Here is a 14444-nt window from a genome sequence, read left to right as displayed (position 1 = left end):
GAAGGTGAGGGGATTGGGGCCGGCAGGGATGGAAAGAGGATGGGGCCGCGGTGGCGGTGGTGGTGGACGACGGCGACGACGTAGGGGAGGTGGGCGGCGGGGGTCTGGCGGGCTCGGCGAAGGAGACGGCGGCGGCGTGGGGTGCTGCTAGGGTTAGGGTGGAGGAGGCGTAGAGGAGGAGGGGGAGGGACGAGCGGGTGCGGGAGGAGGAGGCGGCGGCTAGGTCTCCGCCACGGGAGCGGCCGCCTTTTATACCCCCCTAGCGAAATGACCAAAATGCCCCGGTGGGGGCATGGCATTTACATTTTGCTGCCATTACTATTCATTTCAGCAGTGTTTACCTCAGATCCAACGGCCCAGGTTCATTCATATCTCAATCCGACGTCCAGAAACGCATCAAGGGAAATGATCCAACGGCCGAGAGTGCTTGAGCTCTGAGGAGGCCTGTGGTCACATTCTTCTCTTATCTCTTGATATTATTATGGACTCCACTACAAACCTGACTTCAGATTTTTTACCATGGTAAATCAAACATTTTGAAGACAAATAATGTTCTTCAAGAATGATAAGTTAGTTGACGAGCATGGCAAATGCACCCTGTTTATTCTTTTTATCAGAAAATTGTCGTGCTTTGCAAACTAAATTTGTCATAATCGCGCAATATAAATTGCCACGAAAAATGTTAGATTTATTGTGCCTAAAAATCTGACATCAATTTTTTACTTTTTCTGATCAGTATTTCCTTGTCCACGCTCACACGGCATGGCTATTTCTCAACTTGCTTGTACAATCTTGTTCTTTTTACTCTAAAATATGTTGTGTGGCATGACAAGGTTGGCTAACATGGATGAACATGCAAGGGTATTGCTTAACTTGTTGCCGTATCTCCAGGATTAATATACCCAAACCGTCAGTCCCTGATCATGCTAAAATATTGCCGTATCAAACAAATGATACACCCGGATGACAACCAAGCAGTCTCGAAGCCGATCGAATTGCACATGGCCACGTATGATCGATCATGCTACATACCTAAGCTACTACACCAAACAGTTCGATCCCATGCATGCACGCATCCATATCCCCCGGCTATAAATACAACACTCTCTCCAAGCTCTCATGCATCCCAAACCCAAAGCACTAGCTATCCCACTCAAGCACACGCTCACGATGACATCCAATGCTGCCATCTTCGTCGCCCTGAGCCTCCTCCTCTCCGTCGTCGCCACGCACGGCTGCGGACCGTATTGCCAGCCGCCAGTCGTCGTGCCGACACCGCCCGTTGTCGTTCCGCCGCCATACCACGGAGGAGGAGCGCACGACCACGGCGGGCAGTGCTCTATCGACGCGCTAAAGCTGCGGGTGTGTGCCAACGTTCTCGGCGGCCTGCTCGGCCTCAAGGTCGGCGTTCCGGCGCGCGACGAGTGCTGCCGCTGCTCCAGGGGTTGGTCGACCTTGACGCCATCGTCTGCCTCTGCACCGCCGTCAGGGCCAACGTCCTCGGCATCCACCTCGACGTACCTGTGGACATCAGCCTCCTCCTCAACCACTGTGGCAAGACATACCCGTCCGATTTCACTTGCCCAGGCCATTAACGGACGCGTACTGCTGCACGTACGGGCGCCGACTAAGATTTGCTTTCGATCCGTGCTTCGTTGTCATTTTCGTGAGTTGTGGAACCGTTCCACTTTCACATTTGAATCCTTGTAACCAGTTGCTTTTGGCAAACAACGATGTACTCTTCTTATTGATATATATCATCACTGCACAATCATTATTACTCTAGTTAATTGCCCAAAATAATTATTTTTCTAAAGCACAGGTATGATTGATATAGATGCGCGTGCACACTCACATAATGTAGTTTCTTCATTTTTGTGAACTGATGATATACACGTTGTTGCAGGAGCCATGCTAAAACAAATGTGTAAATAGGTGTTTAAAAAAAACAAAAACAGAGCTCCAAAATGTGTTTGACAGTACCATTTTGAGAGCATCCCATCTGTTTTTTTTTGCCACGCCTTCTATCAATGTGATTTCGTGATGAATTTTTGCATGCACCCAAACATTTCTTAATGTTTGCCAAAAGAACATTTTTTTGAATTGTTTTCCTTTTTACTGTTCATTTGGAATCATATGAGCTCGCGCGTAGATACTCCGCGTCCTATATAGACCCTATTCTTACAGTATGATTAGGAGCGGCTAGGAGTAAGTCGATTGAAAAAGAAATTACAGTCTATCGACCCGTTTCTGCCTTTAGATCGAGATCCAATGGCACATATGCCTTCTTCTACCTTTGAGTGTTTCTTGTTCATCTTCTCTCCCGATCTTACTGTCGTGGTACTAAGTCTGACAGTAAGAGTAGGGTGTACGTACGAGGAGGCAATGCTCTAGCTACGGCGAGGTTGTACACACGAGTTTACGAGTTCAGGCCCCTCTCAGAGGAGGTAAAAGCCCTACGTCTTGGTGCCCTGAGGCGGTCGACTCGAATATGAGTGTGTGTTACAAGGGGTCCGAACCCTTGTCCTGGAGGAGGGGGTGGCTTATATAGAGTGCGCCAGGACTCCAGCCGTCCCCCATTACAGGGTTCAATGTACATTAAGACAGGGTGTTACTGGTAACGCCGGCTATAAAGTGCTATTAATGATCTTGAAGACTACGGAGTGAACGCTGGACTGTTGCCATCCTAAGTGACTCTAGGTCTTCTGTACGTCGAGTGGTTTCCTGTACGGTCGAATGACTTCATCCAGGTCGAGTGAAATTGGTGTATCCGGGTGAGGTGACTGGTCGAGTGGATTGCACTCGATGGCTTCTGTCGGTACTTCTTGCTATACTTTGAATGTCCTTGACTCTAGGGTAATGACCTTGGGTAGGGCGTATAGGTCAGAGCTATGACCCTACCCTAGGTTCATGGCATCGTCATTAGCCTCCGAATGGATTGAGGTCCGAGTGAAAATAGAGTTGAAGTTGACCTTAACTCGACTCTTATGCTTCATAAGCAATTTTGTTGGGCTCGAGGTTCATGCTGAAACTTCGACTTCATTTCAGTCGCCTTGATCAATTCATAGGTCGTCGAGTGAACTTATGCTGGCAATCTTCGAGTGTTGTTATGGTGTGAAATCTTCGGCGCGATTGGTTACAGCGGTTCCCGGATCTTACGGGATTCAAAAATTTGGGGAAGCGCGTGAGGCAGAGCGCAACGCAGTAAACGGGACGGATAGGCATGGGCGCCTTGATTTTTGCGCCACCTTTTTTTACCACATATCCGGTGCGCATCTGTTGCGGGATTTGACAGGATCGCTCGGGCCCACGTGTCAGACACTCAGAAGTAGGCCCATAAAATGCGTCGAGGCTGATGCACTTGCATAATGCGCTCCCATTCCCCTTCTTCCTCCTCTACTTCTCCACCACATCCTCTTTCGCCCTCGATGCCGCCGCTCCGCCCGTGCGCAGCCCGCCACAATGGTGAAGGATAAGACGACGGCATTGGAGCACGCGAAGAAAGCGACGGTGACGGTGAAGGGCAAGAAAATGAGTCGGGGGTCGTCGTCGAGGTCCAGGTTGCCACCTGGTTGGATCTAGGGGGACTGGATCTGATCCACGCTCCGGCCAGACGATCTGGAAGATCTGGCCGCCACGGGCTTGATGGCCGATGGGACTTCGAGGCTGCCGGAGGATGAGATAGAGCCTCAGTCGCGGGCGGGTGAGTGCGTCCTCTTTGCCACCCATGTCGACCGTGGTTTCTCCCTTCCCTCACATCCTTTCTTTCGGGGTTTTTTGAACTTTTTCGGTGCTCAGCTTCACCATTTCTCTCCCAACACTATCACATATCTTGCTGCATTTGTTTCTATGTGCGAAAACTTCCTGGGCTGTAGACCGCACTAGGGTCTCTCCAAACATATTTTCACAGTTCGTTCCCAAACCGTGAAGAATGAAAATCTGACTGACGAGAGGACACACGTGATTCAGATGTGCGGGGGTTTAGGGATTCAGATGAGGAAGAGCAGCACTTTTCCCCCTATGACTCTTCCTGAGTCGGTTAGGGGCTGACAGTTGACCTGGTTCTACTGCCAGGACATTCTGACCCCCGGCCAGTCGACCGGTCTTCCTCCCTTTACCCTAGATCGAGTCCAGCAACCTTATTCACTGATTGTGACCGCAGTGGAGAAAGTAGAGACGAACATGTTACTCGAGAGGGTAGTTCAGTTGGTCCGCCAGGGTGTAACTGGCATGGATTTATTGGAAGTGTTTCTCAGTCGACGCATCCAGCCGCTCCAAGCTCGTGATCACTTGATGTGGATGTACTCGGGCTCCAACGACACCTCTCGGGTCCACCCAGAGGAGGTCCCCGACGAGATGGTGGCCCTGTGGCTGAAGAGCATTACCAGAAACAAAGATAACCCCAGGGGGGAAGGAGAGTCGATCCATTCGACGCCGACAACCAGCGGACAAGGTTCGATCCTTATTACCGAGTGTACTTTGTTCTGTCTTGCAACCATCTTTGAATCCGACTGATGTTTGATTAACTTCTTGCCTTGCAGGTTTATACTGAGATGTATTCGATGCTAAATGGGGAGCAAGCCCAGGAGCAAGTCCAGGAGGGAGCGGATAGCACCGAAGAGAGCGCTGACTGGCAATCTCCTGATGATGAGGAGGAGGAAGAGAGTGATGAGTCAGACGACAAAGAAGAGGAGGTCAACTCACCACCTCGTACAGAGCGCCGATCCAAGAAGTCTCCTGATCCAGCGGGTGGCTGCAACAAGGTTGTGGCTCTAAGCACGCAGGTGCATAAGCGCACTCGGACTTCGACTCTGGAGCCGTCAAAAAAGGTCGCCAAGCATCCCAATGTTGCCCCTTCAAAGCCTCGAAAGACCTTGCCCAAGATCAAGATGGACGTTCTCGTCGCTTCTGCGTGAGTGCTCTGTCTTTCCGTATTTTATTATCGATTCATACTTCTTCTCTGACCGAGTGGGTTATGAATTTTTCAGTGCTGCAACTTCTGGGACCTCCATGGATATTGACAAGGCCCAGGACAACGAAGAGACTGAAGATGCGGCTACTTCCAAAGCTGGTACGATCCTGCAATCTTGTGCTTATTTTGCTGATTGAGTTGTCGGTCGATTGAGTTCCTGTGGCTATTTTTTGTGCAGCCCCACGGGACATCATTGAACTTCCAGATGATGATGAAAAAGCACCTCTGAAGAATACGGAAAGGAGGGGCGGGGCTTCAAGCAGGAGGACGCCTGTCGGCCAGGAACCTCAGTCGATGTCAGCACTGGAGACGGTTGTTCAGCGGTCTGGAGATCCGACTTGAGCCTCTGTATCTTTTGTCAATCCTGTGTCGACTGACCGTCCCTCAGCATCAACTGCTCAAGTCTCTGCTTCGCCTGCGCAGCTCCATGCTTCAGATCCTGTGATTTGTCAGGACCCCGACTCAATGCCACATCGATCTACCATGTAACACCTCATATCACTTTGCGGCCTCACGCACGGTACTCCCACGAGTGTCGCCTTACCTTTGCCCGGTACCGTTTGCGCCTTTTGGCACACGTATATGATAGTGTCGCTAGCATCCATATGATAAGGAGCCCGGGCTGACATGGCTAGTCGTAAACCCAAAGTGGCACAAACTTACAAGGACAGGCATCCATGACCCAGCATCGAACGTGTCAGTCATCAGCGAGTGAATCCAGGCTGTAGCACTGGGCTAACAGGACTCCGGTGAACCGGGCTGTAGCGGGCTAACAGGACTCCGGTATTCATCGCGTGACATTTCCCCAAAGGGACAGACACAGGAACGAAGAAGGACACATGCCGGCCAGCCTAAGTGTTCCGGAGTAGTAACAAGCTACCATGGCTCAGTGGAAGCACTAGGAGACATTTCCCGGTAAGAGAGGCTACTAAGGATAAACAACTAGATAGTCAGATACCACACATACCAAGCATTTCAATAACATACACACAATATGCTCGATATGTGCAAATACAACATGGCATCACAACATGACCCTACAACTCAAGTATTTTATTCAATAGGCTCCGAGGAGCGAGATATTACAAACATGGGTCTCATGACCCAACAATCAGAGCATACAAGTCAAAGCACATGCGCAAGCTTAACATGTCTGAGTACAGACATCTACAAATGAAAAAGGCTGAGAAGCCTATCTATCTACCAGATCCTGCCGAAGGCACAAGATCGTAGCTGACGTAACAAGCTAAACGTCGAAGTCCACACGGTACTACTAGTGAGACTAAAGCCTCTCTGCAAAAACATAAATTAAGCAACGTGAGTACAGATGTACCCAGCAAGACTTACATCAGATCTAACTACATATGCATCATTATCAACAAGGGGATGGTGGGGTTTAACTGCAGCAAGCCAGCTTTGACTCGGTGGCTATCCTGAACTACGACTGCAAGTAACTCTTTTGAGGTGGCGCACACGAGTCCACATATTCACCATATCAATACACCACTATGGATCCGCTCCCGTCTCCCTACGAGAACGCCATCCATAGCACTCACGCTTATCTTGCGTATTTTAGAGTATCCACTTTCACTTGTCTATGAACTGTACAGGCAACCCAGAAGTCCTTTACCGCGGACACGGCTATTCGAATAGATAATGTTAACCCTGCAGGGGTGTACTTCTTCACGCACGCTCTCACCACTTACCGCCGTTTACACGACATGTAGTCGGCAACCTTCAAGCGGAAGCCCAGCGAGGGTGTCGGCCACGACTTGACTAACCACACAAGTCTCTCATCCAGGTTTATCGCCTATTCGGGTTCCATCCGCAAGGAGATCTGGCCGGGGTGTCGCTCACGGCCCCAAACGATGTGTGCAGGGTTCCCAAGTCCACCATCCGGGTGCCACTTGGTACACCGGGCCACTGTGCCTAGTCTGTCCCAAGCCCACCTGTACCGGGTGCCACTTGGTAGACTACTAACACTACCTACAAACACCAGAAACTAGTTGCAACTCCTGGACAGAGATCAGGTTGATTAATAAGTCGAGAGAGCTTGGAGCGCCCGGAGCCCAATGTGTGGTAGTAACTGTTCATGGATCACAAACACAGAACTCAGTTCCTAAGGACGGCTGCAATGAGACAACCCACCATGTACTCCTACATGGCCTCTCACCGCTACCTTTACCAAATCATGTTCACGCACTTAGCTCTCAACAGTAGGACATGTTCACACACCTCCGATTCATCCCCGATGAATCAGACCTGACTCAACTCTAAGCAATAGCAGGCATGAAAAACAAGCATGAATGAGTAGGCACATCAGGGCTCAAACAACTCCTACTCATGCTAGTGGGTTTCATCTATTTACTGTGGCAATGACAGGTCATGCAGAGGATAAGGGGGTTCAACTACCGCAGCAAGTAACAGTTGAATCGTTGTTGTCCTAATGCAGTAAAAGAGAGTAGGAGTGAGAGAGTGGGATTGTATCGGAATGAACAAGGGGGGTTTGCTTGCCTGGCACTTCTGAAGATAGTATAGCTCTTCATCGGTGTCATCGATCTCATCGTCGGTATCATGTCTATCGAGAGGGGACAAATACCGACATCACAGAAGGAAACACAATCAATGCAATGCACAATATGATGCATGATCATGACATGTCAATATGCTGTGGTTTGAGCTAATGCAACTAGCAGCAAGTTAAATAGAGTTGGTTTGAACCCTAGGTTCAAATTCAAACTCCATATATGATTTCTTAAATGCCATTTAGTTGAATTGTCCTAAACAGTAGTCATAAGTTGTTCTAACATGCATGAAAATGGTACATATGGATAGATTGGATTTTTCTGATCATTTTTCATGTATAAATTATTTAATTTGGAGTTACGGTTGAATTTATATGAATTTTAGAAGTTTGGGGTATTTTCTGAAATTTATAAATCATTTCCTGATTTATTTTAATTCCAGAAATACTTTACTGCGTCAGCATGACGCCTGTGTGACGTCAGCAAGTCAACAGGGTTGACCAGAGTCAAACCTGTCGCCTGGGACCCGTGTGTCAGCTGCAGGGCGATTAAACAGAGCTTAATTAACCTAATTCAATAATTAGTCAGTTAATTAAAAATTAGGGCCTACATGTGAGTGAAACAGTGGCTCATTAAGTTAGAATAAGATAAACTAATTAACAGGGGGCTGGCCCCACCTGTCATTGACCGAGGGGAGGTCAAACCCCTGGTCAACAGGGCCTAACCAGCCGGCAGCTCGTCGCCAGTGGCAACAGGCGCGGCCGAGGGCTCGGGCTCGCTCCTCCGGCATCCAAATGGATGGAGGAGAGCGGCTACGGAGAGCTGGAGCTCACCCGCACCCGTTTCAGCAAGCAGCAACAGCTAGGGCGGCCGAAGACGATGGCCTCGAGCTCGGCAGCAGCGGCCGGAGCTCGGGCGTTCTCGGGTTCAGTGCTATGAAGCACGGCAGGGGGCGCGGAGGGGTGCTGCAAGCTCCTGGGAGTGCACTGAGTGCAGTGACGCGCTCGGTTTGGACGGAGGCGAACCAAAACGACGACGGTGACAAGTCCGGCGCCGGTGAGGTCTCGGCCTCGATGGAATCGAGGGCTACGATGAGCTAATGAACATGGAAGCAAGGGGAATTGGTAGAGAGGCTCACGGCGAGGCGGACGATGGTCTCAGCGAGCTCGAGGAAGCACCCGAGCGAGCGGAGCGGCGAGGGGGATCTCCGGCGGTCCGAGGTTGAAGACGGCGACATGGCGGTGCTGCGGTGCGTCCCGACTTGCTTGACTTGGCGGAGAGGTCGGGGACGATGTGGCGGAGCTCCTGGACGCGTCGAGGGGTCGAGGGGAAGGCGGTGGTTGCGGTGGTGGCGAGCGGCGTCGGCGGCAGCGCTCGGTTGCGCTTTGTTCTTGCGAGAGAGAGGGCCAGAGGAGGGGATGGGGACGGGAGGAGAGTGAGAGGGAGTCGAGGTGCTGTGTGGCGTCGCCTGGTGCATCGAGGAGGAGCCAGGCAGGCTGGGAGGGAGGAGGTGGCCACGACGTGTGGCTTCACGCGCCGGGCACGCGCCCTCGCTTACTGGCGCGAGGAGGAAGGCGACAGGGAGGAGGAGGTTGGCTGGGCCGGCCAGCTCAGATGGGCCGCACAGAGCAGGGCCTCTCGGCAGTAGGTAAGCGCCAGGTAACTCTCTCTCTCTCTCTTATTTCTGTTTTCTATTTCTGACATATGTTTTAATTTGGTTTTTGAACCAAACTAATTTTGTTGCTTCTGATAAATTTTGCAGGGACTAAAAAGGATTATTCCAAAGCCCCTCAACAAAAATCAGAATTATTGTAGCAATAAATTATTTATAGTATTTATTTGCTCCTATTCAAAATACAATATGTGTTAATTCAACAATCCAAAATGTCATGCAAAAATGTGCATCACCTCTGGTTGCTGTTTCCAGCATTTTCCAAAAATGATGAACATTTTTTAAGGCCATTTGGGTTCACTGAAAAATATTTTAGTTGAACCTGGTGGATTCCTTTTTAATGCTAGGGTTTGAACATCCCCCATTTCAAGTTTCAAAAGAATTTAAACATGATGCATGGAAGCTAAAGCAAAGACAAGCAAGGCCTGAACTAGGGATGTGACAACTCACCCCACTAAACAAAAATCTCGTCCCGAGATTCAAGCGTATGGTAAGAAGACACAGGGACACAAGCTAACACGATCTTCACGATCCAGGTTGCACTTCATAAGGACGCTGACTCTATCACCATCTTTATCTTGATGTCTTGCTCCGAGAACTCCAATCGACATGACAACGAGAGGAGAAAGAAAACTCTAGAAGGATTGATCTTCTCGAAGGTCGAACAACTCAGGATTAACTCATGGAGTGGGACATTGAAACATCTCTCGAGCTGGGACACAAAACACACATCTAGAGGGATGGAGTGGAACAAATGACGAGGGTTCACTAGGTAGACAACAATTCCACGCTTAAAAGGGTGGTGAACGGTTGTCAACGTAGCGAGGAGTTGAGTTGCCATGATGCCACAGCGGGACATCGTGGAGGAGGTGACTCGTGGAATCATCCCTTAAGTGGCAAAAAGAATTACCTTTGAAATAGAGATCATTGAAACTCTTTATACCGACCTGAGGAAAAAAAGATTACAATTGATTGTTTGAAGCAAATCGAAGGAATGGCATACTCAGTTTTGGAATGGAACTATGGTTATAGATCAATCGACAAATGGAAGGCACAATCCGACTGATTCCGAAGATAAAACCTAGTGTCTGAGCGTGCTCTTAAGAACTTGAGCATTTCCGTAATCATCAAGGTTTTACCAACATCCGTGCCGAGGATCCTGGCAACACAATGAACTACCATGATGAACAGCGATGGACGATGCAGATGCAAAGGAAGATAACCTTCTCAGATTTCACCTTAGCGGGGCCAAGGGATCAAAATCCGGATGATCGACCGAGAGACATTTAGCACTCCGCCTCTAATGTTCTCCTTGATGTTCTACATACCACAGTCATACTTTAAGCATTAGCGTGGCCATCAAGTATAGGTCGGACTTCGGGAGACAAAGGATTTATAAGGAACACTTCTAGAAAAGTCACATGCAATCCTTATAGAGAAGATGGGAAAATTGCCCATTCAAGATACTACAATAATAGATCTTCCTGCTAGGTGTGTCGGCCAAAACATCAACCTTGCCAGAGCCTACATCACAGATCTTGGAAAAAGTACCAACCATCACATCTGCCTGAGATTCAGATCTGGTTGGTGACAGGATATTCCAGACTCATCAAGTCTAGAAAGAAAGATGAAAGTTTGCAACACAAATCGACGAGATGACGTTGCGAGATTCTCGGGAAATGATCTACGATAGCAAGCTCCAAAACATGAGCTGTTTCTGCTACATACATGTGAACACGCTGTCCAAGACAAGCATGACCACGTAGAAGTCTTACAATAAACACTACCGAGTTCTGGACGGGAACCATCATCGAGGATAATGAAGTCCTAACATAAGTCATGATTCTTAAGAAGGAGCTTCTTCTCCTTGAACAAATCAATCAGTGGATTGAGGTGTTAGGAATTACACATGGAGTGGAGGTAGCGAGCCTATCAAACCATGGAATACTTCGCACATGCATGACTGACTTGGGATGATTCCGGAGAAAGCAAAAACAATCTTTCTCGAATTTACGGCGGCAACTTGCACCTAATGCACGTGAATCTGAGGAAGTCACTTCTTACATCCGAACATATGCTTCATGCACGGGACATGAAGATAATGCTTATGGAAGTTTCCAATACTAACTTAATGTCCAACAAAATCATGAAGAAGATAAGGATGTTGTCGATGGGCTCAACAACAATTCATCCAGATTCCCATGAAGATGGAATTCCATAACTATGTGAACAAGGTGATAGTATTGGTCAGACCCAAAAGACATAATGGTGTATGCTTGAGGAATCAACCACGAGTAAGACAACATTACGAACATCGTTAGTTCTGATTTGATTTGAGGATAGCCCACACTCATATCAAAGTTTTGGCAAGACAATAGATCCAATAATTGACCACGAGGTTCAATCAAGGAAGATATCATCTATCTTCAACACACACACAAGATATCCCGTAAAATGATCTAAGTCGGACAAGCTTTCATCTTCCAACTCTCCAAGTTGTTGTTTAGCCTAACCAACTCGCTCGGGGTATCCGACACAGATTCTTGGAGAAGGGGTGGTTCATAGAGAAACCAACTTGATCACGAGCTCAACATAGCGGTCAGGTGACAACCTAGCGATACCTCCGAGAAGATATTCGGAAATCACGAACCACCGATATGTTACTAAGCTCGAGAACAATCTTGCTTTTCAGGGCAAGACGATATGATCAACAGAGCGAGGGATTGATACAATCCTAACTCATTGATCAGAGGGTGCACCGGAAATAAGGACTAGGTAGCACGATCAATCTTACAATGATGATTCCATAACCAACACACTAAGAATGAGATTTTCGTCCATTAATCACTAATCAAAATGGTTGCTAGGAGTATTGATTTCACACATCATAGTTAACCTGTCGGCATTCCGGTTGCAACAACACGGAACCGAGGAATGAACAATGATGGCAAGAAGTATTACTGCATCAAGATTTCATAAGAGGTGGTGCAATTCTCATGACACTCTTGACATAAAGATGGTAACACTCCAAGGTAGAGCAGAGCAAAAGCTAGATTGGCATTTTGGTCTATGGAATACAACTGCTTTGACCCAATCCTAAATATGGATAAGGTACTGGAGTTTGTTTCTCCTAGTCATTCCAGAATAGAATGGCTTAACAGACCACAAGAATAATAGGCATCGACGAACGAATGCACACATACTCTAGACTATCGATTGATAGACGCGGGTCAGAATACAACTAAAGGGGGAACAACTCAAAAGAACATATGATTCTCTAAGTTGTGGATGCATGGATTAGCATGTCAAACGAGTTCAACATATCTCTTCCAGACAACCCATGCGGGAAGGTAGAACTGGCAGAGTCACAACATAGAATCGAGAACTCATCAAGAGCTCTGGTTGTGATCTTTTGGTTCAAAGAACTTCTGCCATAAATGGTTCATAGTATTTGGAAGAAGGAAATACCACGGACCTCGAGGACTAACGCAAAGGTTACAAATAACCTAAGGGAGCTAGCAATTACTATCAACATGAAGTAAGTAGGGTGAATCTCGGGTTCAAAACCCAGGAATAGAATGCCTACTAACTAAATGGCATCACGGGATGCTTTCAAGAATGACGGCCAGAATCATCACACTGGAAACACAAAACATGGCTAGACTACTAGGTGATACTCTAGACACCTAGGGTCATAATAATAGCTCCAACATATACGTCGAGGCAATAGAGTACCTCAACTCACTGATTAGTGTGGTTAATCTGGCCCAACGGGACATCGGAAACAGGAGGAAGGGATTTGCAAATGCATCAGACTATTTAGAAACCTGGGGTGACTCGGACAGCATAACGACTGTAAATGCTCGAAAATATTTGAGACATGCTACAAAAATGGTGGCATAACCACTTAGAATCACAATATCAAGGTTCTGGGATCGACAGTTAACATACGGAAGTAGTAGGAACTGAACCGAGGCTTAAGCCAACAATTCTATAAGTCTACGGATTAGAAACACGTCATCCTGATAGAAAGAAGAGGAAGCCTAGTTCCTTAACCCCGTAGGAAAGATAAGATGACTCGGATCAGAAGGGCATAAGGTATAAGGATTAAAAAGAGCCTTACGTTCCATCCCACAATCAATTCCCTTATATAACTAAAGAATTTCTAGACTCAACTTCGACCAGTTTGGCTTGGTAATCCTACAGGCGGTCAAGCTCTGATACCAAAGCTGTCAGGACCCCGACTCAATGCCACATCGATCTAGCATGTAACACCTCATATCACTTTGCGGCCTCACGCATGGTACTCCCATGGGTGTCGCCTTACCTTTGCCCAGGACCGTTTGCGCCTTTTGGCATGTATATGATAGTGTCGCTAGCATCCATATGATAAGGAGCCCAGGCTGACATGGCTAGTCGTAAACCCAAAGTGGCACAAACTTACAGGGACAGGCATCCATGACCCAGCATCGAACGTGTCGGTCATCAGCGAGTGAATCCAGGCTGTAGCACTGGGCTAACAGGACTCCGGTGAACCAGGCTGTAGCGGGCTAACAAGACTCTGGTATTCATCGCGTGACATTTCCCCGAAGGGACAGACACGGGAACGAACAAGGACACATGCCGGCCAGCCTAAGTGTTCCGGAGTAGTAGCAAGCTACCAGGGCTCAGTGGAAGCACTAGGAGACATTTCCCGGTAAGAGAGGCTACTAAGGATAAACAACTAGATAGTCAGATCCCACACATACCAAGCATTTCAATAACATACACACAATATGCTCGATATGTGCAAATACAACATGGTATCACAACATGACCCTACAACTCAAGTATTTTATTCAATAGGCTCCGAGGAGCGAGATATTACAAACATGGGTCTCATGACCCAACAATCAGAGCATACAAGTCAAAGCACATGTGGAAGCTTAACATGTTTGAGTACAGACATCTACAAATGAAAAAGGCTAAGAAGCCTGTCTATCTACCAGATCCTGCCGAAGGCACAAGATCGTAGCTGAGGTAACAAGCTAAACGTCGAAGTCCACACGGTACTACTAGTGAGACTGAAGCCTCTCTGCAAAAACATAAATTAAGCAATGTGAGTACAAATGTACCCAGCAAGACTTACATCAGATCTAACTACATATGCATCATTATCAACAAGGGGATGGTGGGGTTTAACTGCAGCAAGCCAGCTTTGACTCGGTGGCTATCCTGAACTACGACTGCAAGTAACTCTTTTGAGGTGGCGCACACGAGTCCACATATTCACCAT

At 47.8% G+C, this 14444-nt stretch overlaps 1 pseudogene; it reads left to right on the top strand.

Moving 5' to 3' along the window:
* The first annotated feature begins 1170 nt into the window (after positions 1–1170).
* Positions 1171–1595, top strand: LOC123089353 (cortical cell-delineating protein-like; annotated as a pseudogene).
* The last annotated feature ends 12849 nt before the right edge of the window (positions 1596–14444 follow it).

Source organism: Triticum aestivum, chromosome 4B (assembly GCF_018294505.1).
Source record: "Triticum aestivum cultivar Chinese Spring chromosome 4B, IWGSC CS RefSeq v2.1, whole genome shotgun sequence".
NCBI classification, from domain to species: Eukaryota; Viridiplantae; Streptophyta; class Magnoliopsida; order Poales; family Poaceae; genus Triticum; species Triticum aestivum.
The sequence above is the reverse complement of the archived record's forward strand: the minus strand, read 5'-3'. Positions and strand labels throughout refer to the sequence as shown.